This window comes from Manis javanica, chromosome 10 (assembly GCF_040802235.1).
Source record: "Manis javanica isolate MJ-LG chromosome 10, MJ_LKY, whole genome shotgun sequence".
Lineage (NCBI taxonomy): Eukaryota > Metazoa > Chordata > Mammalia > Pholidota > Manidae > Manis > Manis javanica.
The window spans coordinates 51,672,362-51,697,178 of record NC_133165.1 but is presented as its reverse complement, the minus strand read 5'-3'; the positions used below and the strand labels follow the sequence as shown (position 1 = coordinate 51,697,178).

The 24,817-nt window shown below is 45.8% G+C and overlaps 1 pseudogene; it reads left to right on the top strand.

Annotated features, from left to right (window-relative positions):
- Window positions 1-215: 215 nt before the first annotated feature.
- LOC118967272 (CAP-Gly domain-containing linker protein 2-like) lies at window positions 216-12,347 on the top strand (annotated as a pseudogene).
- Window positions 12,348-24,817: the final 12,470 nt, after the last annotated feature.

Sequence of the window (24,817 nt, the reverse complement as noted above, 5' to 3'; positions counted from 1 at the left end):
CGGGCCTTCACCAAGGAGGCCAGGCCGGGAGAATAGTGATGGTGTCTGTTTTTCCTCGTTTAGCGCAGTCCTGGGAGCCAGGAACCCTGGGTGCACGCACTCATCCATCCATCCCGGGGGACTCCTGAGTGCAGATCCCGTACCCAAAATGAGAAACAGCCCGAAGGCTCCCTGATGGGGCTCAGGGCCGCCTGAGTGAGACAGAAGGGACCCAGATGCCCTTTGTCACCCTCTCCCAGCCCAGCAAACCCAGCCAGAACCCAGCGCAGGCGGCAGGCCCCGCCCACCGCACTCCAGGGCCTCCTCTTTCCTGAGCCACCTCCTCTCCTGGACCTACTCTCTGGTCTAGTTCACGGAAAATGACTCCGCCTCTCTCTCTCTCTCTCTCCCCCCCCACCCCCCGCTTCCGGGGTTCCGCACCCTGTGTGTGCCCCTCTCCCCCGCCCCCACCTCCCACTGCCCCGGGCGCACCAGACCCAGTAGCAGCTGGGGCTCGCAGGCACTGGCGAGCTGGAGCAGAGCCTGCTACAGGAGAAGGCACAGGCCCCGAGGCTGCTCCGAGAATTAGCAACAACAGGGTCACACGCTGCCGCCGCCTGCCACCGCCTTGGCCCCTTCACTCCCCTTCGGCCTCTCTGTTTTATTATTTTCTGTCTTTGGCTGCTCTCCTCATTGTTTTCTCCTTTTGCGCCCCTTCCAGGAGGGAGGTAGAGGGTTAGGAACGTGCTCAGGCTTCACTGCCACATGGTACTCGTTGGGGGAGGGGTCTTCACTGGCCAGCTCATGGTCCCACTGGCTGGGACTGTCCTGTGAGACCCTCCCCTTCCTCCCTCCCCATCCATTGCCTCGATGGGCTTTGTGTATGGCCAGAAATTGATTGCCTCTTGGGCACATTCTGCCCCAAATGTGGGCAGGCACGGGGACAGCCTGTCCACACCTGCCTTCTCCCCAGGCTGGGAAGTCAGGGACCGCAGACCCAGGTCTCTCTAGCCCAGGGGGTCTTAAATATGGTGGTAGGAGGGGCCAGCCTGAAGGACATGGGGCTCTGTGTCAGCCCTAGGGTCAGGCTGTTAAGATACAGTGGGTCAGGGCATGGGTCATAGGCCAGGAAAGCTCTGCTTGGGGGTGAGGTTCTGCTAAGCCAGGGCCTGGTTCTGAGTCCAGGCTCTGGGCCCAGCTGACCCCTTCATGTGCCAGGGCAGGCCCCTACATACATCCAAACAGCTGGCCAGCCACGCCCAGCACATAGCCCAGTTGTAGTTGTCTTGGCAAAGCAGCTAAACAGCCAGCAAGCAGTGATTGGTAAAAACCACCACAAACAGCATGTGCCTGGGAGGTGAGGTGGGCAGCAGTCAGTTTATGTAGGTCGGCCTTAGCCCACCTATGCACTGGTGTATGCACTGGCATCTGGGTCCCTTTGCATGCACTGGCCATTGCTGGGTGACCTCTTGGGCCTGCAGTAGTGTGTCGTGCAGTAGGCACGTGTGTGCATGAAGGCTGCTTGCAGAAATTGAGTGGCGGTGGGCAGGCGTTAGCCCTCCTCACGGGACATCTTGGGCTAGGGTTCAACCCGATTACAAAAACAAAAACAGGTTTGCTGAACTCTAAGGGTCACTTTCAGAAACAAAATTTTTTAAGCTTGTAAAAGATTTAAAACTTTTAAATATATTGCTTCCAAATCTATGGCCATTGACATGGTCCGAATGGGGTTTTAGAGGATGAAGCTTCTGATCTCAGGGTTTTCAATCAGAAGGTGGGTCTGGGAGCACGAATTTTGTTCTGCTTTAGGCATTAAACCCTTCCTTGGTCACGCCCTCCAGACGTGAATCAGCCCCTCTGATTCAACCCTGACTGTCTGGGGACCTTCCAAGAGCAGGACAATGCAAAATTCCATCACCTCTGCTCTTTAAAAATAGTATGAACCTAGAGAAAGCCATAACTCCTGGTTTGTCCAAGGCACCTCGGGCAGCAGGGAAAGCTGATTCCTTGAATCACTGGGGTACAAGCCAGGGAAGTCTTCCTGGAGGCTGTGGCCGGCAGGGCCACAGACAACCGGCACTCAGGTGGAGTTGAGCGCCCTTCCCTTCCTGTTGCCCTCCCTCACTGGGGCTGGGGCCCTTGGGGGGGAAGGCCCCATCTTGCCCCTATTGAGTCCCCAGACAGCCCACTGACCCCAGCCTCCCTCTCTCCCTGGTGGCTGACCACAGTGGCCAAGAAGTCACGGGTGCTGCAGCTGGAGGAGGAGCTGACCCTGCGATGCAGCGAGATTGAGGAGTTACAGCAGTGCTTGCTGCACTCGGGCCTGCCATCCGCCAACCACCCCAAGGCCGCCGAGACGCTGCGGCTGCAGGAGTGGCTGCTGTCGGCCAGCAAGGAGCACCAGAGGGAGAGCAGAGAGGGGTGCTGCGGGACAAGTACCAGAAGGCCCTGAGGGCCTACCAGGCAGAAGTGGAAAAGCTCCGGGTGGCCAACGGGAAGTACACGCAGGAGGTGGAGAACCTCAAGGCCAAGGTCCAGCAGGCCACCAGCGAGAACATGGGGCTCATGGGCAACTGGAAGTCCAAGCTGGACTCACTGGCCTCGGACCACCAGAAGTTCCTGGAGGACCTCAAGGCCACCCTGAACTCAGGCCCGGGTGCCCAGCAGAAGGAGATCAGAGAGCTGAAGGCTGTGATGGAGGGCATCAAGATGGAGGACCAGCTGGAGCTGGGCAACCTGCAGGCCAAGCACAACATCGAGACAGCCATGCACATGAAGGAGAAGAAGGGCCTGTGGCAGAAGCTGCAGGAGACCCAGAATGAGCTGCACAGGCTGCAGCAGCACTGGCAGGCCCAGCTGGAGGTCCAGGCCGGCCAGCACCAGATAGAGCTGCCAGAGGCCCAGGAGCAGTGCCGCGATGCCAAGCTGCGGGTGCATGAGCTGGAGAAGCTGGATGTGGAGTACGGGGGGTGGGCACAGGCCATTGAGTTCCTCAAGGAGCAGATCTCCCTGGCTGACAGGAAGATGCTGGATTACGAGGTGCTGCAGCGGTCTAAAGCCCAGAGCAAGCAGGAAGCCAAGAGGCTGTGGGAGAAGCTTCTGGTCGCCGAAAACAGACTCCAGGCTCTCGAGTCCCTGTGCTTGTCCCAGAACACCAGCATAAGCAGCCACCCATGCTGCTGGGTTGGGGTAGGGGGGTCCACGGGCTGCATGTGAGGGTCCAGCTGCGGAGGGCCTGGGTGTTTACTGGCCACTTTGTCCCAGACTGGGGAGGCATTCTCCTTGTCCCCAGGTGCACACCCGGGGGAGATCAGACGGCATCTGGCTCAGAGGAGAGCCCCTCATCCCTCCGTCAGTCAGAAGGGCAGCTGGGCCTGGTGACTGGGGTCCCAAGGTGGTCTGATCAGACCAGGCTGGGACCTCACAGGCCAGGCTGCAGAGAAGAACACGTTGGCACTGAGAACGGGTTTCTCCCACTCCCCGAGTCCCTGATTCACCCAGATGACTTCCTGTGGAGGGCAAGCCCCGTGCATTCCCTGGAGGCCTGTCTCCAGCACAAGTGCTTGGAGATGGTGCCCTTTCTGGCAGTCCTAATGAGACTGAGCAACAGTCCAGCAGCCACTTCCTCAGAGTGTGGGCATCCCCAGAGTGGGCTCTGGAAGGCTGGAGGTGGGTGGGCAGAGAGGCTGCTCCCACTAGTACCAGTTTTGCCCCAAATCCAGAAGGCTGAGGCCCTGGGTAGCGTGGGCTATGTCCACTCCAGCAGGGCCAGGAAGCCTTTGCTGCTTTTTGTTTCTATGGATTTGCTGATTCTACACATTTTCATATAAAGAACATCATATAATAGGTGGCTTTTTCTGTGTGGCTTCTTTTACTTAGCATAATATAGTGAAGGTTCTTCCATGGTGTAGCAATGTCAGTGCATCATTCCTGTTTAGGGCTGAGTAATAATCCATCACATGCACATGCCACAGTTTGTTTATCCATCCACCTGTGGATGACATCTGAGCTGTTTCCACATCTTTGGCTGCTGAAAACATGCATGTTTTTAGTGTGCATGTACAGGTACTTGTCAAATGCCTCTTTGGTGTCCTTTGGGGTGTATACCCAGGAGTGAAATTGCTAGGTCACGTGGCAATTCTATGTTTAACTTTTTATAGTTGTTGCCCAGCTCTCTTGTTTCTTCTTGCTTATTTTTCCATGTGATTTTAGAATCAGCTTATCTAGTTCCACAAAAATTAAAATCTTGTTAGCATTATGTTATATTGGTAGGTTAACTTGTGGAAAGTTAGTATGTTTCCAGCACTGACCATGCATTATCTTTTTTATGACTATTTGGAGGCCGTCAGTACTGAATACACAAGACTTTGTGACATGAGCACCATTTTTATTATCCTAACTTCCCAGTCAAGGAAGCTGACACTTTGAGATAAGTTGCCGAAGACTACACAGTATTGCAGCCTTTTGTTTAGAGTGGGTTACCCAGAGAGGGCTGGTGAGAATGAATTTGGACCAGTTTGGACCAATGAGCCCACGTGTAGCTGCGTTTTAGGGTTCCTGCAGATCGTCCCCTCGCCCACTGACCTAGAACGCTGATGGCCCTTTGTCTCTCCCTTTTCCCGGCTTCAGGACAAGCTAAACCAGAGAGACAAAGAGGTGACAGCCTTGATGTCCCAGACCTAGATGCTCAGGACCCAAGTAAGTGGTAAGTCTCTCTTGCGCAGGACAGATGGGGGGGCTTTCACTGGGGCCATGTGGCAGTCAGGTGTGGGGTGCGCTGGCACCTGGGTAAGGGCACCCTCTCCATGCTGCCTTGAGGAGAAGGTGACCTGGGCCAGTCCAGCTACCCTGGACTTCACCTGGGCTGCAGTAAGCGGGGACCAGGAACCCATACACATCCATCATATAATCAGGGCCTTGAGCTGGCTTCTTTCCCCAGAGCCAGCTCTAAGTTCCCTCTGCTCTGAAATTCCCTCACCATTTCTGTTCGGTCTTGAAGACTTTTTGGGTTCTCTAGGTCACCTTGATAGGGTATTTCATCAGCCCCCAGCCCCTAGAAGAAATACCAGGATTTCAGAACTGGAGGGACGGATGCTCACAGCAGCAGAGAGCAAGACACAGGGAAGATGAGGACAGAGGGGGAGCCTGGGGAGAGGCGGGGGTCTGGAATGTGTGACTTTGTGACAAACTGTCCCTGCTTCTTGTCCGCCAGAGTGCCAGTGGTGGTGTCCGTGAGATGACCCCCATCCTGGGAACCGGTTCCCACCCCAACTCCTCTCCCATTCCCATCACGTTCACATGGCATAATTGGTCCTGACAAAGGTAGTTGGCCTCAAACTCCTCGGAGGCCAAGGTGAAGATTTAGCTTTTCCTTGTCCAGGAGCAGTGTAGGTGCCAGTTCCGTCTCGGGGAGGGTGGACTGCTTCCCCTGCCCCCGAGGGCCTGGGCTGCTGTGCTGGGGGGCTCAGGTCTGCTTTTGTAGCTCATCCCTCAGCCCCTGGCTGCCTGGTTCTGCAGAATGAGAGAGATGCACTCCGTGGAGTGTGTCACTGTGACCCCTGGGAAAACAGGCTCCCTGCCCAGGTTTGGCCCTCTGGTGGGACAGACTCCCATGACTGTTCTGCCCTCTCTCTGCTTTCCCTGCTGGCTGACCCTCAGCACTGGTGAGCAAGTGTAAGTCAGGAGAGAAGAAGGTGGACACCCTGCGGAAGAAGTGGCACTTGGAGGCAGAGCTAGAGGCCGTGTCCCGGAAGACCCACGATGCCTCGGGCCAGCTGGTCCTCATCAGCCAGAGCTGCTCGGGAAGGGGCAGTGAGTCAGCCATGGGCTTGGTGGTCACGCTTGCTGGCCGTGCCCCTCACTCCACCTGACATTAGCCAGTCTTTCCTAGAGCAAGGGGGAAGGGCCACATTGTACAGGTGGTTGGCATGACCAAAGATCGCCTAAGTGCCAATGAAGCCTCAGAATCCTTCTTAACACAAGAGAGTTTATAGGAAACCCCCAGGAGAGATTATAGGAAAGATTAGTGGTTCCCAAACTTCTTGGTCTCAGGGAGCCCTTTAAAAAGATTATAAGAGTTTTTTTTTAAACTCTTAAAAGTTATTGGGTATTTCCAAAGAGCTTTTGTTTACTTATTCTATACTTATATTGTAAATTAAAACTGAGGATTTTTAAAATATCTATTAAGCCATTTAAAAATAATAATACTAATAATTGCATGTAACATAAACAATACACTTTGGGGGAAAAGTGCTTTCTAAAACAAACATGGTTTAGTTGGAACAATAGCATTGCTTCACATTTTTGCAGATTTCTTGAGCGTTGGGCTTAGTAGCAGACAGCGGGAGTCTCCTCTCTTCCTCTGCATTTAATCGTTGCAACTTGTTATTTTGGTTGAAGGATATTATGAGAATGTGGCCTTACAGAAATATGTAGTTGGGAAAGGGAGGAATGTTTTAATATCCTTTTCAGATAATTATTAATATGCTATGCAGTCACAGGAAAAATTCATTGTACACTCATGAGAAATGACTGTGGAAAGTTCCGTGATTATTATGAAAATAGTTGTGACCTGTGGACCCCCTGGAAGGGTTTTAGAGACCCCTGAGGGGTCCCCAGACCATATTTTGAGAACCTCTGGGTTATAGTCAATGACATGGTTTGTGTGACCTATATGAGGCTTTGAAAAAAACAGGCTAGCGTTTAAAAACTGGTAGATTTCCTATAAAATCCAGGTTTCTCCAGATTTCCTTAAAAAATTGGAAGGTCTGACAACAGTAGGCTGACTTCCAGCCAAGCAACAACCAGCCGTTGCTGGGGAACACTTGCTCCCTTTCGATGGGCGTGGGTCCTCTGGGCTTCCTCCGTCCCCCACTTGCCTTCATTATTTCTCTCACACCTACTTTGTGGACATGATTCCCCAGACCCTGTAAGCTCTTGAGGTTCAACCCGAGTTAAAGGAATCTCAGAGTACAAGCTTCTTTTTATAAAGGAAATGCTGTCTCCTCCCCTCTGTAAGTGTGATACACACTTTGGGGTTACTATGACATTCTCTGGAGAACACGGCCCAGCCTAGGAGGGAGTTAAACAGATGCAACAGGCTACTGGGAATATTCTCTCCCTAGCATGGGTGAGCCAGCAGCTGCTGCCGCCAGGGCTCCACTGCTGTCTTGCTCCTCATCCCCTCCCCCATTCAACTTGGATAGTTTATCGTTTGTGTTCAGCCCAGTCTCACCTCCTCTGAGGAGTCTGTCTTTCTGTTAACAAACAGGCTCATTCCTGCCTATGTCTGTTATCACTCATGCAATTTCCACTTCCCGGAATACCTTCTTTTTGGTCACTTTACCAAATCCAGTACACTATTTAAGGTTTTCCTCACAGCTCAGCTTTTCCTTACAGCCTTCCTTTGTTTGTATAGGCCACCCTGAGTCCCTCCATGCTCCCATGGCACTCAGGATGTCAGTGGGAGATCAGCTAGAAATTTGTTGGCAGATTAAATTTGTAGAGATTTATTTTCCTCATGTAACAAGAAATCTGGAAGTAGCATGGCTGGCAATTAGCTATGGCTCAAGATACCAGTACCAACACATTTGTGTTTCCCTTAGACTCTTCCTCATGGTTGTAAGGTGGCTGCTGAAGCTCCAGCCATCATCATATTTATAGCAGGGAGAAGGAGAAAAGAGAAGGGGCAGTGTCAGCAGATACCCACTTGGTTCTCAGTTACCCATGGCCACCTAGTCAAGGAGTTCTCCTTTCTTCTATAGTAGATGCAGGCAAGAAAAAGGCTTAGAAGGGGTATGTCCTCTTCTTCCATCCTGTGTCCATGGAAGACAGTGCTAACTGATCACTGCCCTCTTTTCTGCAGAGCCCAAACACGGCCTCAGAATCATTCTCATCACGGTATCCCAGGCAGGCTACTGCCAGTTGGTGAAGAGCTGACATGGGATATTAAATCCATTGGACATGAGGCCTTTAAAATGTTTTGCTGCACAGGCTCTCTTGAATGAATGTTTTGATTTGTTTAATTTTTAGTATACTCTTTTTTAAAGCCTTTAAGACATTCCCGGAAAGGCCAAGTCCTCTTGACCATCCTATCCCCAAACCCTGGCCCCTCTGGGGCTGTAGTCAAGTTGTTCCATGCTTCATATTTCCACTCTGGCCCCTGCTGGCACATAGATGTCATCCTAACAGCCAGTGTCCCCTTCAGGGTGGCAGTCCCCAGGCTCCTGGAAAATCGCTGGAGAGTGGGGGCGGAGAGGCCAGGGCTGACCGTAATGCTCTGTGCCCCCACCAGGAGCCTGAATGAACTTCGAGTGTTGCTGCTGGAGGCCCGTCGCCACTCCCCAGGGCCCAGGAGGGACCTGAGCTGCGAGGTTCACAAGGCCGAGTGGCGGATCAAGGAGCAAAAACTCAAGGATGACATCTGGGCCTGTGTGAAAAGCTGACCGGGCTGGTATGTGGGGAAGGGGTGGCTGGGGATGGGGAATGCCAGGGTGGGCTGGGCTATCTGCTGTCAGGCCATGGGGACTGGTGACCTCCTGGAGCCACCCCCAGGGACAGCCACATCATAGTGAGGGTTCAAAACCCCCTAGAACCACAAGCAGGGCCAGCAATGTATCTGGTGGGGGCCACATGCAGCCCTTTGCAGGTATCGTGGCTGGCTTGGTGATGCTGTTCTAAGGAAGACTTCCTAGGAATCTAGCCCGTCCTGAGGTGGCGTGTGAGCTCCCCCTCTGGGGACATAATCAGCCATAAACCAGCTCCTCGTTTGGGGTCCTGCAGTGGGGATTCACACATCGGTCTCAGGAAGGCGCCTTGAGAGCCTCCCCTGGCCCTGAGGTTCTGGGAGTGAAACTCCTTTGCCATCAGGAACAGGAACCTGGGGGAGCTGAGTCCCCAGAGGTGGGGCTGGGGTAGGTGGGGACACCGGTAGCAGGACAAACCCTTCCGCACCCTGTCCCCTGCAGTCGGCCCTGAGGACAGCCCCATGGCCACTTGCTGGGCCTGGTCAACTCTGGGGTGTGGATGGGATCATAAGATCCGGGAGGACCGACCCTCACTGCCCTCCAGCCCAGCCATATGGGCTTAGCTGTACTGGAGGTGATGGAAGAAGCCTCGGGCAGGAGGCGGGGACAAGATCCGCCACAGCCATGGGAGCAGGCCCTGGGCCTGCAGGGTTAAGGGATAAGGGGCGTCACTCTGGCTACACACCCAGATCGTCCAGGCAGGTCTGGTCAACAGGGCTGGTCCCAGGGCCTCTGTGGCCTGTCTGGGCACACTGTGGGAGAAGACAGGCCCAGGGGACTTGAGAGCATGGAATCCCTGAGACTTTTCCAGAGACCTGGGGGGTGGGGGGTTGACAATGTGGCACTGACTCACCTCTGGGGGCACAAGCTGGTCAAAACCACCCGAGGGCAGCCACTCCCTTGTCTTCCTGCATTGTCCCCAGTGCTGTGGGAGATCCAGGGAAGGGCTTTGTGGTTAGAAACTTCCAGAAGTGAAGAAGGTTGGGTGGAGAGGAAGCTTCGGATGGAGGGGCAGAGCAGAGCAGAAGGACCTAGAAGCCCCTGGCCAAGGGGCTGCTGTGGGGGGGCTTGAGCCGCTGGTACTGAGTGTGCTGTTGGGCATGGGGAGGGAGGGTTCATTTGGGCCCGAGGGTAAGAGGTGGTGAGGCTGGGGGTGTGGGACTGAGGAGGAGGTACCCCCATAAAGTAGAGGGAGGGGGGTTGGGGAGGCACACACAGGAAGGGAAGGGGGTGCATGGATTTCAGCACTTGGAGAATGTGGAGCATCTGACAGGCTGGGAAGGCAGGCAGGGGACAAAGGAGATGCCTCGGTGGGGACCTCTGGTCGGGAGGAAGCCTGAAGTGACGTCCTGGAGGTGCTCAGGCCTGGCCCAGAGGTGAGGCGGGCCAGGAGAGTTTGCCGCCTGGAGCAGAGGCCTCCCTGCCCCAGGCTCACCCTCACATCTTCCTCTCTCCTGCTGCTCCCAGGACAAGGAGAAGTCCCTGTCGGATCAGAGGCGCTACTCCCTCATTGACGCATCGGCGCCCGAGCTCCTGTGCTGCAGCACCAGCTGATGAGCACGGAGGACGCGCTGCGGGACGCCCTGGACCAGGCTCAGCAGGTGGAGAAGCTCATGGAGGCCATGAGGAGCTGCCCCGACAAGGCCCAGGTGAGCGGGGGCAGGGCTGGGCTGCCCAGGTGGGGAGCCCCGAGGCGGGGAGTGTGGCCAGGGAAGTCTGGTCTGAACTCTGCCCAGGGGCAACATGGCTTCATCTCGCGGAGCTCAGACTAAAGGGGAAGATGCAGCCTTGCTCTGAGAACCTTGGTCTTCGTGGTCCCCGGGGGTCCTGGGAGATCCCCATTCTGAGGAGCTCTGGTCAGAGTTTGGAGCCTCAGCTGGTTCCGTCAGGAAGACCTTGCCATCTAGTGGACAAAGTAGGAACTGCTGCTGCCTGGCAGGCCTGGCTCAGCATCTGCCCATGGCTCTTAGAGGCAGTCGGCAATTCCAGATCTGCAAGCGGCATCCACTAGCAAAACAAAGCCCAGAAACAAGAGGTAAGGGCTGCCTGGCCCCAGGAAGGCGCCCTGCCCCACCCACAGCCCTCCCTCACAGGCAGACTCTTGTGTAGGGAAAACCCTGAAAAGCCACCAAAAATACAAGGATTCCTTATGCAAGAGGCTTTACAATAGAGTCCCTCCTGGAGAGGGGACAGTGCAGTCAAACTTGATTAAATTATTATCCTGCTCTTTATTTTTAACTTTGCTTCTCTTAAAAAAAAAAACTTTTATTATAAAATAATACATACGTACGAGGAAACTTGGAAAAAAGAAACCCACAAATTTCATAAAGAAGGACAAGTAGCCCTCCCAAAGTCGACCATGGTTAGCATTTTTAGGTGCTCTTCCTGAAGCTTGCTATGCGTGTGTGTGTGTGTGTGTGTTCACATACGGTCAATCCTCATTATTCACAGATTCTATAATTGCAAATTTAACCTATGTGGTCAAATGTATTTATAACCCCAAAATCTATCCTCAGGGCACTCTCATGGCCATTCATGGACATGAGTGGAAAAAAGAAAAATTTGCATCAACGTCCATGTTCCCAGATGAGGTTGGCCAAAGTGATGTTCTGCCTTCTTGTTTCAGCTTTCACACTATAAACAAGTATCCTTTTCACAGTCCACATAGTGCCATGTTTTTTTGCGTTTCCATGCTTTGCGTGGTGGTTTCGCTGTTTAAAATGACCCCGGAGCCCAGTGCTGAAGTGCCATCTACTGTTCCTAAGGATGAGAAGGTCGCGGGGTGCCTGGTGGAGAAACCTCCACCCTCCAAGACCTTCGAGTGCTGCTTGGTTCTCCCGTCAAGTGATCCAGTCCAGGTTTTCTGGGTTTCTGTAACAATACTACTATTACTGCTGTGTATAACATCGTTACTGTTATACATATATGTAGGGAAAAAACATACCATTACAGTTACTTAGACTAGAAATGGGCTGATTTTATACATTACACTTGGTGCTGGTACATTTTTTCTTTCCAAGTGTCAATTCTATAGCATACTGTTGATTCTGTTGTAGTTCTGAAGTGCTTATTGGAAATTTCTATATTAACGTTTTTACATACTCTTGACCTATGAGGCCACTGAAGCACAGAGGCTTGAAAAGGAAAAACAAGTAATCTTTTCTCCAAAGAGCTCATGCAGCCAACCACTGCAAGAGCAAGAAATAGTCAGCAGTTAGAACACTCCATGTACTCAGAGCCTCAAATTTTGTACTTTGGTGAGGCATTACTCCCCCCCTCCCCCACTGTCTATTTGGGAATAGGATTAAAAACACATACAAAATATCACAGCTGCAAAGAACAGAGTCCCTATAAGTGTATACATTTGTTGGGTTTGCTAGAATGAATATTGGGATAATCAGTTTTAACAACATACAATAAGAAGTCCATTTGCCTACTATTATGAACATGAGCATTATAGCATTCTAAATTAAGAACATTTGGCTCAAAAGATTATGACTGAGGCTAAATCAGTTTACTAATAATGTGGCAGAAATGGCTGTGCTGGGAAATTCTGTGGAGGTAATTCTACCCACATTCATAGGACCACAATAATATATACTCGGTGTTTTACCACAGAATTAGTCAATGATGTTGATAAGACAAGCTTTCTTCACTGCACTGTAAATAAGGATCATCATGTTTCAATCCAAAGGGACTATCTGAGGACAAGATTAGTCCAAAGGAGGGGATATTAACTTTTTTCTTTTGAGAAATGTACTGCTATTTTTTCCCATTTAATCTTTGTAGGTGGAAACATTAACAACAGCCCTCAACCTCTGGCAAGGAAAGGCAGGAATATAGGGAATTAGGTGCTCACATTGCCACATCAGCAGTCTGTCAGCTGTTAGTGATTCTTGATATTCGTCATAGGCCATTGTCTTTCAGTGAAGCTTTCTGAATTCACTTCCATAGAGAGAATATGATTTTCTTCTTAAAAACTGAGTTTTTTAACTTCTGATAAATTTATATTGTAAATAGCATTTTCTTTTTGAGATTTTTTTTATCAAAGTATCATTGATATGCAATCTTATGAAGGATTCACATGAACAACATTGTGGTTTCAATATTCAACCATATTGTCAAGTCCTCAGCACCCCCATTGCAGTCACTGTCCATCAGCATAGTAAGATGCTATAGAGTCACTACTTGTCTTCTCTGTGCTTGTACTGCCTCCCCTGCCACCCACCTATATTGTGATTGTGAATTATAGGGCCCCTTCATCCCCTTCTCCTTTCCTCCCCACCCACATTCCCCAACCCCTCGCCTTTGGTAACTGCTAGTCCCTTCTCGTAGTCTGTAAGTCTGCTGCTATTTCGTTCCGTCCATTTTGCTTTGTTTTTATACTCTACAAATGAGTGAAGTCATTTGGTATTTGTCTTTTCCACCTGGCTTATTTCACTGAGCATAATTCTTGGAAATATTTTAAATTCAGTTGTCAGTGAGAAGCTGAGCTCCAAACTTACTGTGGAAAGTTGGGTAGTTTAATAACCTGGCTAAGCCTTTAGAGTCTTCCTCAGGGTTATTGCAAAAATTAGTAGCAATTTAGAAAAAGTATCAAACAGGGGTGATGCGTGTAGTAAGCCTGCAGTACATGTTATGCCATCATTATTCTTGCAAAGGACACCTCAGGCTGTCCTGAGAAAGGAGAAATACCCCCTGTATTCTTGAGGCAGCAACAACTTTTATGGACTCAAGTTTTCCTAACCCTGATTCAAAAGACACTGTCCTTCCACGGAACCAGATTTAGGCTGCTTTTCCCTCCTGAGCTCCTCTTTTCTCTGCAGGAGTGCTCACTGGCACCAACTTTTTTTTTTTTGGTATCATTAATGTACAATTACATAAGGAACATTATGTTTACCAGACTCCCCCCTTCACCAAGTTCCCCCCACTACCCCATTGCAGTCACTGTCCATCAGTGTAATAAGATGCTGTAGAATCACTACTTGTCTTCTCTGTGTTGTACAGCCCTCCCCGTGCCCCCCCATTATACATGCTAATCGTAAAGCCCCCTTTCTTTTTCCCCCCCCTTATCCCTCCCTTCCCACCCCTCCTCCCCAGTCCCTTTCCCTTTGGTAACCGTTAGTTCATTCTTGGGTTCTGTGAGTCTGCTGCTGTTTTGCTCCTTCAATTTTTGCTTTGTTCTTATACACCACATACGAGTGAAATCATTTGGTCCTTGTCTTTCTCCACCTGGCTTATTTCACCGAGCATAATACCCTCTAGCTTCATCCATGTTGTTGCAAATGGTAGGATTTGTTTTCTTCTTATGGCTGAATAATATTTCATTGTGTATATATACCACATCTTCTTTATCCATTCATCTACTGATGGACACTTAGGTTGCTTCCATTTCTTGGCTAATGTAAATAGTGCTGCGATAAACACAGGGGTGCATATGTCTTTTTCAAACTGGGTTGCTGCATTCTTAGGGTAAATTCTTAGGAGTGGAATTCCTGGGTCAAATGGTATTTCTATTTTGAGTTTTTTGAGGAACTTCCATACTGCTTTCCACAATGGTTGAACTAATTTATATTCCCACCAGCAGTGTAGGAGGGTTCCCCTTTCTCCACAGCCTCACCAACATTTGTTGTTGTTTGTCTTTTGGATGGTGGCAATTCTTACTGGTGTTAGGTGGTATCTCATTGTGGTTTTAATTTGCATTTCTCTGATGACAAGCGATGTGGAGCATCTTTTCATGTGTCTGTTGGCCATCTGAATTTCTTCTTTGGAGAACTGTCTGTTCAGCTCCTCTGCCCATTTTTAAATTGGATTATTTGCCCTTTGTTTGTTGAGGTGTGTGAGCTCTTTATATATTTTGGATGTCAATCCTTTATCGGATCTGTCATTTATGAATATATTCTCCCATACTGTAGGATGCCTTATCGTTCTATTGATGGTGTCCTTTGCTGTACAGAAGCTTTTCAGCTTGATGTAGTCCCACTTGTTCATTTTTGCCTTTGTTTCCCTTGCCTGGGGAGATACGTTCATGAAGAAGTTGCTCATGTTTATATCCAGGAGATTTTTGCCTATGTTTTTTTCTAAGAGTTTTCTGGTTTCATGACTTACATTCAGGTCTTTCATCCATTTTGAGTTTACTTTTGTGTATCGGGTTAGACAGTGATCCAGTTTCATTCTCTTACATGTAGCTTTCCAGTTTTGCCAACACCATCTGTTGAAGAGACTGTCATTTCCCCATTGTATGTCCATGACTCCTTTATCGTATGTTAATTGGCCATATATGTTTGGGTTAATGTCTGGAGTCTCTATTCTGTTCCACTGGTCTGTGGGTCTGTTCTTGTGCCACTACCAAACTGTCTCAATTATTGTGGCTTTGTAGTACACCTTAAAGTTGGGAAGCGAGATCCCCCCTGCTTTATTCTTCCTTCACAGGATTACTTTGGCTATATGGGGTCTTTGATGGTTCCATATGAATTTTAGCACTATTTGTTCCAGTTCATTGAAGAATGCTATTGGTATTTTGATAGGGATTGCATTGAATCTGTTGATTGCTTTAGGCAGGATGGCCATTTTGACAACATGAATTCTTCCTAGCCAACAGCATGGGATGAATTTCCATTTATTAGTGTCTTCTTTAATTTCTCTTAAGAGTGTCTTGTAGTTTTCCGGGCATAGGTCTTTCACTTCCTTGATTAGGTTTATTCCTAGGTATTTTATTCTTTTTGATGCAATTGTGAATGGAATTGTTTTCCTGATTTCTCTTTCTGCTAGTTGATTGTTAGTGTAAAGGAGTGAACAGATTTCTGTGTATTAGTTTTGTATCCTGCAACTTTGCTGAAATTGGATATTAGTTTTAGTAGTTTTGGAGTGGAGTCTTTAGGGTTTTGCATGTACAATATCATGTCATTTGCAAATAGTGACAGTTTGACTTCTTCTTTACTAATCTGGATGCCTTGTATTTCTTTGTTTTGTCTGATTGCCATGGCTAGGACCTCCAGTACTATGTTGAATAGCAGTGGGGAGAGTGGGCATCCCTGTCTTGTTCCCAATCTTAGAGGAAAAGCTTTCAGCTTTTCACTGTTAAGTATGATGCTAGCTGTGGGATTGTCATATATGGCCTTTATTATGTTGAGGTACTTGCCCTCTATACCCATTTTGTTGAGAGTCTTTATCATGAATTGATGTTGAATTTTGTCGAATGCTTTTTCAGTGTCTATGGAGATGATCATGTGGTTTTTGTCTTTCTTTTTGTTGCTGTGGTGGATGATGTTGATGGATTTTCAAATGTTGTACCATCCTTGCATCCCTGAGATGAATCCCACTTGGTCATGGTGTATGATCCTTTTGATGTATTTTTGAATTCAGTTTGCTAATATTTTGTTGAGTATTTTTGCATCTGGTCTGTAATTTTCTTTTTTGGTGGGGTCTTTGCCTGGTTTTGGTATTAGAGTGATGCTGGCTTCATATAATGAGTTTGGAAGTATTCCCTCCTCTTCTATTTTTTGGAAAACTTGAAGGAGAGTGGGTATTATGTCTTCTCTATCTGTCTGATAAAATTCAGTTGTGAATCCGTCTGGACCGGGACTTTTGTTCTTGGGTAGTTTTTTGATTACTGATTCAATTTAATCACTGGTAACTGGTCTGTTTAGATTTTCTGTTTCTTCCTTGGTCAGTCTTGGAAGGTGTATTTTTCTAGGAAGTTGTTCATTTCTTCTAGGTTTTCCAGCTTGTTAGCATATAGATTTCCATAGTATTCTCTAATAATTCTTTGTATTTCTGTGGGGTCTGTCATGATTTCTCCTTTCTCATTTCTGATTCTGTTGATGTGTGTAGGTTCTCTTTTTCTCTTAATAAGTCTGGCTAATGGCTTATCTATTTTGTTTATTTTCTCAAAGAACCAGCTCTTGGTTTCATTGATTTTTTATATTGTGTTATTCTTCTCAATTTTATTTAGTTCTTCTCTGATCTTTATTATGTCTCTCGTTCTGCTGACTTTGGGGCTCCTTTGTTCTTCTTTTTCCAGCTTCAATAATTGTGACTTTAGACTATTCATTTGGGATTGTTCTTCCTTCTTTACATAGGCCTGGATCGCTATATACTTTCCTCTTAGAACTGTCACTGGCACCAACTTTGGCAGAAATTCCTTGGACAAGATTGTCTATTTTTATACTAATGACCATAAACGTACTTCAGTGAGTCATCAGGAAGCAACCTTATTAACTTTATACTTTTTTGAGATTGTATTGATAACAGAAAAGGAGAATGGAAAGGGTCAGCCTGTGTTGTAGTTTTGTGATGTGGGAGATCCTAAATATGTTCAGGTTAGAGGTGAGCGGATGATGGTTTAGAGAGCCCCTGTATTTCAGAGACCCGAGTTTATGAATGGCACGGCAGGTGTAACCTGAGACACCAGACAGTAATATTTTAGAATGTTATAACCTGCAGGTTGATATGTTTTCTTTTGAGAGTAGAACATTGTGGGAGAAATTTGTATGCAAAAGATTTTCCATAAGCAGAAGTGCAATTGTTATTAGTATAATATTAAATATATTCATTTCCTGTCTCTGCCCCCGCTAGAATCTAAGTTTTTTGAGGGTACGGATCATGTTGGATTTATCAACTCTATCTCACAAGCACCTGAAACAGTCAGTGTATAATAAATATTTGTTGCATGAACAAAGTATAAGCAGGGCTTAGGAATCCTCTTTCTATCACTGATTCATTAAAAAATGTTGTTAGGTTGGAACTGAGATTTTGAAGGCATAAAAGCCCACCTGGTCAATAGGCTTATCCATATCCCAGTAAAGTGAATGTAATGTGAGAGAACAAAAGAATTCTGTATATAGTGGGCCTCTCTCCCAGATTAGAATAACATCTCAAGGGAAAGAAGAAACTTTAAGAAAGGAGCAGAAAGACCCAGGGAATTTTTATTTATTTATTTATTTTTATTTTATTTTTATTTTGGTATCTTTAATCTACAATTACATGAAGAACATTATGTTTACTAGGCTCCCCCTTCACCAAGTCCCCCCCCACATACCCCTTCACAGTCACTGTCCACCTGCGTAGTAAGATGCTGTAAAATCACTACTTGTCTTCTCTGTGTTGCACAGCCCTCCCTGTGCCCCCCCACTATACATGCTAATCATAATGCCCCCTTTCTTCTTACCCCCTTCTCCCTTCCTTCCCACCCATCTTCCCCAGTCCCTTTCCCTTTGGTAACTGTTAGTCCATTCTTGGGTTCTGTGATTCTGCTGCTGTTTTGTTCCTTCAGTTTTTCTTTGTTCTTATACTCCACATACGAGTGAAATCATTTGGTACTTGTCTTTCTCCGCCTGGCTTATTTCACTGAGCATAATACCCTCTAGCTCTTTCCATGTTGTTGCGAATGGTAGGATCTGTTTTTTTCTTATGGCTGAATAATATTCCATTGTGTATATATACCACATCTTCTTTATCCATTCATCTATTGATGGACATTTAGGTTGTTTCCATATCTTGGTTATTGTAAATAGTGCTGCGATAAACATAGAGGTGCATCTGTCTTTTTCAAACTGGAGTGCTGCATTCTTAGGGTAAATTCCTAGAAGTGGAATTGCTGGGTCAAATGGTATTTCTATTTTGAGCATTCTAAGGAACCTCCATACTGTTTTCCACAATAGTTGAACTAATTTATCTTCCCACCAGCAGTGTAGGAGGGTTTCCCTTTCTCCACAACCTTGCCAACATTTGTTGTTGTTTGTCTTTTTGATGATGGCAATCCTTACTGGTGTGAGGTGATATCTCATTGTGGTTTTAATTTGCATTTCTCTGATGATTAGCGATGTGGAGCATCTTTTAATGTGCCTGTTGGCCATCTGGATTTCTTCTTTAGAGAACTGTCTATTTCAGCTCCTCTGCCCATTTTTTAATTGGATTATTTGCTTTTTGTTTGTTGAGGTGTGTGAGCTCTTTATATATTTTGGATGTTAATCCTTTATCGGATCTGTCATTTATGAATATATTCTCCCATACCGTAGGGTACCTTTTTGTTCTATTGATGGTGTCCTTTGCTGTACAGAAGCTTTTCAGCTTGATGTAGTCCCACTTGTTCATTTTTGCCTTTGTTTCCCTTGCCTGGGGAGATATGTTCATGAAGAAGTCACTCATGTTTATGTCCATGAGATTTTTGCCCATGTTTTTTTCTAAGAGTTTTATGGTTTCATGACTTACATTCAGGTCTTTGATCCATTTTGAATTTACTTTTGTGTATGGGGTTAGACAGTGATCCAGTTTCATTCTCTTACATGTAGCTGTCCAGTTTTGCCAGCAACATCTGTTGAAGAGACTATAATTTCCCCATTGTATGTCCATGGCTCCTTTATCGCATGTTAATCGGCCATATATGTTTGGGTTAATGTCTGGAGTCCCTATTCTGTTCCACTGGTCTGTGGCTCTGTTCTTGTGCCAGTACCAAATTGTCTTTATTACTGTGGCTTTGTAGTAGAGCTTGAAGTTGGGGAGCAAGATCCCCCCCACTTTATTCTTCCTTCTCAGGATTGCTTTGGCTATTTGGGGTCTTTGGTGGTTCCATATGACTTTTTGAACTATTTGTTCCCATTCATTGAAGAATGCTGTTGATAATTTGATAGGGATTGCATTGAATCTGTATATTGCATTGGGCAGGATGGCCATTTTGATGATACTAATTCTTCTTAGCCAGGAGCATGGGATGAGTTTCCAGATGTTAGTGACCTCTTTAATTTCTCTTAAGAGTGTCTTGTAGTTTTCAGGGTATAAGTCTTTCACTTCCTTGGTTAGGTTAATTTCTAGGTATTTTATTCTTTTTGATGCTATTGTGAATGGAATTGTTTTCCTGATTTCTCTTTCTATTAGTTCATTGTTAGTGTATAGGAAAGCTACAGATTTCTGTGTGTTAATTTTGTATCCTGCAACTTTGCTGTATTCCGATATTAGTTCTAGTAATTTTGGAGTGGAGTCTTCAGGGTTTTTTATGTACAATATCATGTCATCTGCAAATAGTGACAGTTTGACCTCTTCTTTACCAGTCTGGATGCCTTGTATTTCTTTGTTTTGTCTGATTGCCGTGGCTAGGACCTCCAGTACTGTGTTGAATAACAGTGGGGAGAGTGGGCATCCCTGTCTTGTTCCCGATTTTAGAGGAAAAGCTTTCAGCCCCTTGCTGTTCAGTATGATGTTAGCTGTGGGTTTATCATATATGGCCTTTATTATGTTGAGGTACTTGCCCTCTATGCCCATTTTGTTGAGAGTTTTTATCACGAATGGATGTTGAATTTTGTCGAATGCTTTTTCAGCATCTATGGAGATGATCATGTGGTTTTTGTTCTTCTTATTGTTGATGTGGTGGATGATGTTGATGGATTTTCAAATGTTGTGCCATCCTTGCATCGACCCAGGGAATTTTTGTGGAGCATTACGTGATTCAATGAAGGTGCAGAGAAATGACCTCTGCTTTGGAGATTTTGAAGCCATTAAAATGGGTGCAGCTTCAGTAATAACAATGTAAGCCTGAAAGCTTTGGGTCTGAGACCACAACATGGTAGTTATCAAATTGCTGTGTTTATTGGAAGTGTTCATTCCCTGCTTCTCCTGGGAATTGTAGCCTCAGGCTTTCTCTCTGCTGTATTCACACTGCTCACACAAGGCTTTGCTTCTGCAGATTATCACAGGTGTTCCCTATGCCCCCTCTCACCACGGAGAAAAGAGAAAAAGACAATTCTGTTTTGGGGATTGAAAATCTCCCAGAGAGAACCCCCTGGCAGCTGGAATTCAATTTCTTGACGTTTCTGAAACAGGAATCTGTTATAAATAGAGAATGCCGAAGGATAATGGGCTCCCGCTGGTAATCAAACACTCAGATGAAAAGCATGAAGGCACCTCTGCCAAGCGGAAACCAGTCTTTTCATAAAACACTGGACTTCTGAGCACATATTGTAGTAATTCTGTGACTAGCAGCTCGTGGCCATGGCTCATTCCCCTTTAAAGGTTTTTATTAGGCCACTTCCTGTCTTCTTTGTGTTGGAGAAATGTGTGGTGTAGAATGTTTCAAAATGGAACTTGGTCTTCCATTACCTTGTTGGTATCCTGTCTCCACTGCTGGTCAGCTTCTCCCATCTGGTCTGTCTTGTGGTTCCAATCAGTGAATCATCAAAGGTGGCAGGAGAAGCATCATGCTTGTGTGCACCGACAGCATCAAGTTCAAAAGCACAATTGTGACCTTGTCTTCCCATTCTCAAAATCTGTGCTCAGCTCTTCCAAACCTCCTGTGTCCTTGTCAGTAGTGACCAATTAGAAATCACTGAATTATTCCCCCCTAGTGTCAGAGATCCCAATTTATGGTAAGTGGGGCATAAGGGCAGATGAGAAAGGTACATTATTTAGGACATTGTGGCTTCAAGTGACAGGAATCCAGCACAGGCTGGCTTAAACAAAAAATGAACTTGCCAGATCATATAAATGGAAAGCCTGGGTAGGTACTCACATGATCTCAGGAATCTATTTCTCTGTCTCTGACTTGCCTTCTGTGTTGAGTGCAATCTTTTACCATTGGCAGCAAGAAAACTCCAAGTTTACATGGGCCTAACAGCCTAAGATCCTAGAGGGAGTGCATACATTTGTCCCTGTAGTGCAGCACTGTCTCCAAGTGGACCCTGAGACACTCTGTGTGCGTCAAATGCTCATCCCGGAGGCAGTAGTTGTAGCCTGATGCTGGAGTTCTCTGACTGGCTCTGGCAGGTGCCTGACTTCGGGGTGGGAGGGGGGCAGTCACCCTGACTGAGTCTTCAGGACTGAGACAGGCTTGCTCTGGAAATGAGGAGGGAAAGTGGTAGCAGAAAAGCAAAGGGTGGGTAGGTCATAATCACTTTTTGGACAGAGTAGGAACAAGGTGGAGGGTGGTCTTGTTGAACAACAGTCACGAGGGATGGCCTTACCCAGCAAATGCCATCCAGTCCAGAGCACCAAGAACCTTCCAAGCTATGGCTTTTTGAGGATAGGTAGTGATAGTTGGAGGTTTTGCATGTAATTCTAGGCAGAGGGACTCTAGTGAATGGCTACTTATCCTTCAGAACTCAGCTCAAACACCACATCCCCAGGGGAGCTTCTCTGGATTCCACTTGCCAAGAGTAGCCTGACTTGCTGGCTATGCACTGCCATCTAATGCCTTGTGCTTTTACGTCACAGCCCTTTACACAGTCATCTTATGTCATCAAATGCAAATTGATCTTATTTATGATTACTTGGTTAAGATCTAGCCCCTGCATTACGAGGCAAGCTCCATGAGAACTCTATCAGTTTTGCCCACCATTGAATACCCAACTCTTAGCCCAGTGCCTAGCACACTAATAATGACTATTTTGTTTTGTTTTTGTTTTTTTTAGACAAATGAATGATACATAAGCTTCTGGTAATAGGACTGGTTTTAGTATGAAAATGTAACAAACTGCCTCTTCTCCTAATATCATATAGTTTGATCTTGTCACTTATTCCCTCATTTGGCTGAATTAATGAGGTGCTTTTTAGATAGCCCAGGTAACCAAAATGAAGCTTCAGCCTGGACAATCAGTCTCTGAACAATCATGAGTCCCCTTTTACTGTCTATGATTTAAAAGAAAAAATATGAATCTAATAAAAAACCATAGGACTCTTTGGGCTTAATGTAAGTTCTTGGCAGAAAACCAGGACATGCTACTTCTGAATTATTATAAACCCTGGTTTGCACCCGTAACCTGTGAGTGTGTTGAGTGAAAGCAAAGTTAGTAATAAAAATGCATGCCCAGCTTCCACCATTTTGTTTCATTGGATGGTAATTTCAGGACTAAAGTATTATGAGTATGTAGATGAATATGCCTAAACATTGTGCCCCCCCTCGGCCGCCCAGCCTCCTGCCCACTATGTGTGGTCCTTTAATGCAGCTGTGGCCCTTCTCAGCAGACACTGTGGTCACAGGTTCACGTGTCAGCCTCGTCTGGTACAAGCAACTGAAGGCAGGGATTATCAGTTATTCTAGTATTTGAAAGGATCAGAATTATTTGATAAAATTTCTGTTACTTTTTAAATGAGTTCAATAGATAGCAAAACTCTTCTGAAACCTTTGGTTGTATAGTTTTGAATTAATAAGAAAAGCCGCTGGAGAAACTAACTCTGTTCAATCTTTTTTTCTTTTTCCCTAGTACAGTTTTAGGTCTTCATGATGCCATGTTTAATTTGATTTGCCTGGTCCCACTGGCCATTGCAATAATTCAGATTTTGGTTTGGAGCCCATTCTCAATTAGGAGCAAGATAGTCTCCCCAGCAACTCTGTAAGGCTGATGCCAGCCATCATGGGATTCAAACAAAACTTCAGTTGTTTGTCTGTTTATAGAGTTTACATTATGCCAGAAGGCAAAACTGTTCTTTATAACCTCTAATTTGTTCAGAAAATGAAACAAATAAAACAAAAATCCAACATATTTTAGGGCTTTTTGACTACATAGAAAATTAAGTATGATTTAAGGTCTTTCTGTTGGCTATTTCCAAGTGGTCTTATAGCCTGGACACAACCTGTCACTCCTCACCCACGGATTGCTACGTGAGTTGCTTTGGTTTCCTGGAGGCTGCCTGACTGCATGCCACTTCCTTTTATTCTTTTAAGCCCATGTTGCTTCTCTGACTGATTTTTATTAGTGAGACATCTTTGCTCCTTCCTCTTCATTAAGTGACATGGCATCACCTATGTAGATTTCCCTGTGATAAACGGCGGCCAGATTTGGGAAATTCAGGGACCAGGATCAGGGAACTCATACAACCCAGATTTATGTGGCTCACTGTCTTAGCCACAGAATTTTTGGTTGTGGAGAAACAGGAATTCAACTTCAGCTATCTTAAAGTGAGTTTCCTGATAAGGATAGAGTAGGCAAATTCATAGGCACCCTGGGATAGGAAATAAAACCAAGTTGAACCACACAAAGACTGAAGTGGGAAAGGCAGGGCCTGAGGTAGTTTTCTCCTTCTCTAACATCTTTTCTTCATTGTTCCTTTTCTCTCTCTCTCTCAGCTGAGCACCAGATCTTTCCGTTCAGGTACTCGCCTTTATCTAGCTGACTCTGACTCTGTGTGCCTGTTCAGATTCTCTTGCTCAAGAATAATAGGCTCAGCATGAGGCATTGTTCACACTGGTGTGCTGAAAAATGATTAACAACCAGCTCTCTGAAAAAGAAGTATTGTATATATACATATATAACTTCATTATAAATTTTGCTGATAAAGTTGTGTGGCTCATGACTTACAAGTAATAATACAAATACAATATACCTACTCTTTATTGTAAATCTCAAATACCTATAATTTCATTGCGACTTGCTATTTGTTACAAATTCCACTATTAGTTTTTATAATTCACAACAACAGTCATGAAATCAACACTGTGAATAATGCTTGATTACTATTCAACAAAGCAGTCACTCATGCCATTGACCAGAAAGTGTGCCACCTAAATGTTGTTTTATCTTTTTGTTTATGTTAACAAGTAGGACACAACTGAAACCATGAAGACAAACTTCAGAACTTCACCCAGTCATCAATGATGTGAGCAACTTCTTTGATTAATTGAATGATAAGTTTTGAATACTGGAAAGAATATGTTCATAATTTATTTTGCTTTTCATAGTGGAACAGCTACAGATGTAACAGTTTTGAGTTTAATCTGCATTACTAACATTTTCTTTATTACTTTCTTAAGTCTAGACCTTGGGTTGGCAAACTATAGCCCATGAACCATATTCAACATATGGCTTATTTTTATATAGTCTGAAGTCTAAGAATAATTTTTACATTTTTAAAAGCCTGTAAAACAAGTAAAGATTGTGTGACAGGAACTGTATGTGGCCTCGAAAGCCCAAAATATTATCTGGCTCTTTACCAAAAAAGTTCACTGATCCCTGGTCTCAACTATCAACAAAACAGAATAATAATTTACACTGATTTCCATGCTATAGATACATCTGCTAGGGCTAATTTCAAGCTACAAATGTGATATCACTGAGCATAGACTTGGGAAGAGATGATCAATAGCACACCATTATAAAGTTAGAAAACAAACCCACAGTATCAGCACCATATGCATGCATTGTAGCACCATATGGATATAACAGAAATTAATAACATTAAGAGCATAAATCATAGCAAAATGTAGTAAGGTAATTAGAAAGTGTTTCATATTTATAACTTTTGTTTTTAAGATACTTTAATTATAAACACATATATTAAGTTTTAATAATGGCTGTGTTTAAAAACCAGTTTGAGGGATTCCTGGA